We start from the raw sequence: 6000 nt of genomic DNA, 5'->3' as shown, positions 1-6000 counted from the left end.
GCCCCACCGCTTGATTAAGCATGATGTCCTTCTTCAGGGACTAGTCTCTCCTGGTAACATGTGCAAAGCACGCAAGGGGAAGTCTCATCATGCTGGCCTCTAAGGAGTGTTCTGGTTTTACTTCCTCCAAGACAGGTTTGGTTTGGTTTGACTGTCCATGGTGCTTTCAATATTCTTTGCCAGCATCATAATTCAAATGCATTGGTTCTTCTTTGGTCTTCCTTATTCAATGTCCAATCACACACGAGGTGATTGAAAATACCATGACTTGGATCAGGCACGACTTAGTTGTCAGAGTAACGTCCTTGATTTTCAGTGCTTGAAAGTGGTCTTGTGCAGTGGATTTACCTAAGGCAACTCGTCTTTTGGCCTCTTGACTGCTGCTTCCATGAGAATCCAAGAAAGATGAAATCCTTACAACTTCCATCTTTTCTCCATTTCTCATGTCACCTATTGGATCTGCTGTGATGGTTTTGGTCATAAGCCAAATATATGACTACATTTGAGTCATAAGCCAGGCTGAAGGCTGCAATCCTTAACCTTTCTCAGCAAATGCTTCAGGTCCTCCTCACTTTCAGCAAGCAAGGTTGTGTCATCTGCATATGTCAGGTTGTTAAGCTTTCTTCCAATCCTGATGCCACATTCTTCCTCATATAATCTAGTTTCTCTGATGTAACAAGTATGGTGTGATGGACACCGTGATGGACACTTTTCCTGATTTTCAACCATGGAGTATTTCCTTGTTCTGTTCAAATGACTGCCTCTTGATCCACGTATAGATTCCACACGAGCACAATGTTGTTTTCTAGGCAAGAAATCAAACAACATATTTCCGTTATCCATGTGCTGCAGATGATCCCCTTAAAACGTGAATAAAAATTTTACCTTGAGAATTATGGTGCGCCTGACCTAAGTCATGGTATTCTCAGTTGTTTCCATTCTCAGCTTCATATGCATTTGACAGTTGAACAATGAGTGAGAAAAAAACGCAAAAGACATGATGCGTGTGAGTTATGGTGTTGATGATGAAAGTGTCATGGACTGTCAAAAGAACAAACCAGCCTCTCCTGGGACGTGTGCAACCAGAATACCCCTTAGAAGCAAGGATGGTGAGACTTATCTCACGTATGTAGGACACGTTGGAAATGGACATCATAGTTGTTTTAGTAGAAGGGCAGCTAAAGAAAGAAGAGCCCCCCCCCCCAATAAGATAGATTGACACAGGAGTTGTGACAATGGGCTCAACCCATCCACTGACTTCGAGTCAATTTGGACTTACTATGACCCCATAGGACAGAGAAGAACTCCCTCGCTGGTTTTCCGAAGCTGTGAATCTTTATGGGAGCAGACAGCCTTGTCTTTTCCTTGTGAGGAGCTGATGGAGTTGAAGCACCAAGCAGTTGTCAGCAGTCTGACAAGTCACCACTCTGCCACCAGGGCTCAACGGGCTCAAACAGAATTGTAACTGTGAGGGCGGCACAGGCTGGGCATTGTTCCATTCTGTTGTACACAGGGTCATGATTAGTCAGGATGGATTGACAGGGACACCTAAGAGCAACAACATGTGAGCTGGATGACAAAGAAAAATACATAGAGCTAACCACATACCTGTGTACACATACAAAACTGCATCTACGAGTCTATATCTACCATATTTGATATACTTACTGCTCACTTCCTATCTCCTTATCTGACATTCAATATTTATAACAGTCGTAAAAAATCTCCTATCCGACATACAACTGGCAGTAATGAACATGGAGGTATAAGGTGAGAGTAATATTGTCTTACTTAAATTTATTAAATTATCTGTGCCATGTTTTTCAGAAATTTAATAGTTTTAAAATGATGAAATCTGGCTGTTATGTAAGTATGTGATTTGGTTGCGTTATATAATGATATAATTTGACAGTCATGTGAAGATGTAATCATTCTCCATTTTGTGATATGATGTGGTCATCATCCATTTTTGTATAATATCTATTTTTGCATAATGACCTGGTTTGGGGAACTTAATCGTGTTTATAAGTGAAGGGAAGGAGAGAGAGATAGAGAGTGTGTTTATGGATATGTGTAGCAAAAAGGTGTACCTCTCATAGGGCATGGTAAGCAGTATAAAAAATATCCATATTGCTCATGAACTATTCGTAGGGTCATAAGCAAATATAGAAGCTCTCCAATTTTCTCTTCACTTCCTACATTCCCCAGCAGATGACTGTGTGCTGCTCTTCCTGTCCTGGTAGCTTTGGTCATGACTTCTATGAGAATTTATCTTGCAGATAATTCATAAGGATAAGCATTATTCTTGGCATGGTGGGGCAATGAAAGAGGTTACTATTTCTGCTCATAATTAGCATGATTAAATTATTTTTAAAACTACATTGACCAATCAGACTGAATGCTCCCTGGTAGTGTGATGTATTTAGCATGGACCACTTAATTGCTTGGTTATAGAGATTTTGGGGGTGGGATGAGGGTGGCTTAGGGAGGGGCCAAAATAATAGGGACTGGATACTCAGAGCACTGGGTTCAATTCCTGATCTGTGCCCCCTCAACATAGCCACCAGAAGGGACTTGCAGGTGTCTCAAATGCTGAACAGTTTTCACTGATGCTTCAGACTAGAATAGAGTAGGGATAAATGCCTGTGATCTACTTCCAAGAATCAGTCAACTAGAACCCTATGGATTGCAAAAGTCTTATCCATAACCATTCATGGGGATGATGTGTTTCATTTCATCATGCACTGGGGTTAGAAATCAGGGACTGACTCCAGGTCAGCTAACAGCGAGGGTGTTATATAAATATTTCAAAATGTAGGGTCAGCATATACCAATCAATATCACTCCTTGGCCAGCCCCAGGATACAGATGGGGATGAACCTGGCTTCTGAAAGGATGCACGTGTGGGGATGGTGCTACCTAGACACCGACCTGCCATCCCTAGCCCAGCCCCTGTCCCCTCTTTGGCATCCTCTTGGGAACTGTTCTCTCAGAACCACTGTCAGGTTTATGTCTGGATAGCAATTAGTTGAATAGGCAGTATTAAGCCCTCACTGTGTATTTGACAACTTTGGGTTATTTTGGAGGCAGAAGAAGATACACATGCGGTGAGGTTTCCTCCTGTTAGATCCTAAAGACACAGATACCCTCCCTAGAGACCATTACAGAATAAGCAGTAGAGTAAGTGACAGATTTCAGATGTATGGGGTAGGTTCACTAGAATTTCTGCAAGCTCCGCATTCTTTTCAGTTATAATACATATATGGCTATTGTGGTAGCTATATAATCATGTGTCAATATGTGAGGATTAAGAGTTGAAAGGGTGGGGCTAGCCTGTCAATCAGGTCATAGCCAATGAGGCCTCTGTGTGGGCATGGCCTTCTCCTGAGAATCCTGCAGTCCTTCTTTGAAGCGGGAGACACTCTCTCTCTGTGCTCACTCCCTTGGAGACTCTATACTGACAAGGTTCAGTCCCTATGGGACATCCTCATTGACAAACCACATGGAGATAGACTGATGACGGCCAGAACTTCAGAGATAGGGAAGCCATGTGGAGACCCCTGCCAGAGCTGAGATGCTTACACCACCACTGGATCCACAAGACTTCCCACCCACTGATCTATGATTTTCCTGCATTTGATATCATTGCATGTGCTTTGTGAGTCTGAAGAGAACTTTATAGATTGGTATCGGACATGTAGGCCAACGTTACACTTATGGACTTGATCTGAACTGGGCTGGGATGCTTTCTTAATGTAAATTACTCTATATAAAGCTCTTTCTATTACACATAAGAGTGTTTATGAGTTTGTTTCTCTAGTCAACCCAGACTAACACAACTAGTCAAATAGATAGAGTTGAGGGAGTAGGTAAGGATCTTAGTGGAGTGATTGTTTTCTTGATTGGTTTAAGATGATCCCTAGCTTTGGTCCTGGATTTGAGGCCAAACATAGTTTCAAAGAGAAGCATGCTTCTATCCTACTGTCTCTAGCTAACTGCCACCCCCGAATGGCATACAAAAGAATCACCCCTGGTAGGAACTGAGGGGAGAGGAATCTAATTCTTTTTAGAGCCAATATCCAGTGGGCACGAGGGGCAGTTCTTGCACCAAGCATTTTATAGGTAAATGGTAAAACTGAGATATAATCTCCGCTTTCCTACCTAGATATAAATCCATTTTATTTTACCTCCCTAGGCCCTGAGCAAAGAGAATGGAGAAGAAGACAATAAAACAAAAGAGCTCTTTGTTCTAGATGTGTACAGTGTTATATTTCTACTGTGGAATAGGTCAGGGAGCCCTGATGGCATAGTCGTTCTGCATTGTTTGCAGCTCTAAACCACCAGCCACTCTGCAGGAGAAAGATGGGGTCCTGCTCCTGGAAACAGCTACCGTCTCAGAAACTCACAGGACACAGTTCTGCCCTGTCCTGTAGGGTCACTAGGAGTTGATATCAATGTGATGGCAGTGAGTTTGGTTTGGTATTTTTTATGGGACAGATAATCTTGGCTACATGAGCAAGCATCTTGAGAGTTTGGGTTATTCTTTAAGAATTCCCTGGTGTTAACAAACACAGCGACAAGGGAAAAGCATGGGACCCCAAATGGTAGAGAGGGGGGAGTGGCAGGCCTGGTGGGAAATGATCAAGAGTAAGGTTGCTTAGAGAAGAGGTATACTCTAGCCCAGGTGGCGATGAAGCATGGTAGTAGGGCAGGAGGAAAGTCAAGGGAGATGGAGGAAAGAGCTAGGAGTCAGAGGGCATTTATGGAGGTCTAGACAAAGACATGCGCATGCAAATATATATAGGAGGATGGGGAAATAGATCTATGTGTCTATATTTATAGGTTAAGTATTAAGGTGGCAGAAGGACCTTGGGCCTCTACTCAAACACTCCCTCAATGCATGAATACTTTCTTTTATTAAATTGGAACTCTATGATGCGCACTCTCCCGACACAACTGCTTGAGTCAAAGTGGGTGAACAAGTAAATGTGGCGAAGAAAGCTGATGGTGCCCGGCTATCAAAAGAGATAGTGACTGGGGTCTTAAAGGCTTGAAGATAAACAAGCGGCCATCTAGCTCAGAAGCAACAAAGTCCACATGGAAGAACACACCAGCCTGTGTGATCGAGTGGTCCCAAAGGGATCAGTTACCAGGCATCAAAGAACAAAAAATCATATCATTGACTGCACACCTCCATGATAGGATCGCTGAAGACAAATGGGTGCATAAGCAAATGTGGCGAAGAAAGCTGATGGTGCCCAGCTATCAAAAGAGATAGTGTCTGGGGTCTTAAAGGCTTGAAGGTGAACAAGTGGCCATCTAGCTCAGAAGCAGAAAAGTCCACATGGAAGAAGCACACTGGCCAGTGCGATCACGAGGTGCCAAGGGACCAGGTATAAGGCATCATGCAAAAAAAAAAAAGATATGTGTGTATATGTATATATACATATATATACCATATTAAATGAAGGGGGAAGTGCAGAGTGGAGACCCAAGGCCCAAGTGTCGGCCAATGGAGATCCCCTCATAGAGGGGTTTAGAAGAGTAGATGGGTTAATTAGGGTGCAAGGTAGTACCGATGAAGAACACAGCTTTCCCCCAGATCTTGGATGCTTCCTCCCCCCAACTACCATGATCCGAATTCTACCTTGCAGGGCTGGATAGGGCAGAGGCTGTACACTGGTACATATGAGGGGTGGAGGCACAGGGAATCCAGGGTGGATGATACCTTCGGGACCAAGGGTGTGAGGGGTGATGCTGGGAGAGTGGCGGGTGAGTGGGTTGGAAAGGGGGAACTGATTACAAGGATCCACATGTGACCTCTTCCATGGGAGAGGGACAGCAGAGAAGGGGGAGAAGGGAGACTCTGGATAGGGCAAGATATGACAAAATAATGATGTATAAATTACCAAGGGCACAGGAGGGAGGGGGTGAGGGGAGGGAGGGGGAAAAAAAGAGGACCTGATGCAAAGGGCTTAAGTGGAGAGCAAGTGCTTTGAG

Source organism: Tenrec ecaudatus, chromosome 16 (assembly GCF_050624435.1).
Source record: "Tenrec ecaudatus isolate mTenEca1 chromosome 16, mTenEca1.hap1, whole genome shotgun sequence".
Taxonomy (NCBI): Eukaryota; Metazoa; Chordata; class Mammalia; order Afrosoricida; family Tenrecidae; genus Tenrec; species Tenrec ecaudatus.
Note: the sequence above shows the minus strand (reverse complement) of the source record.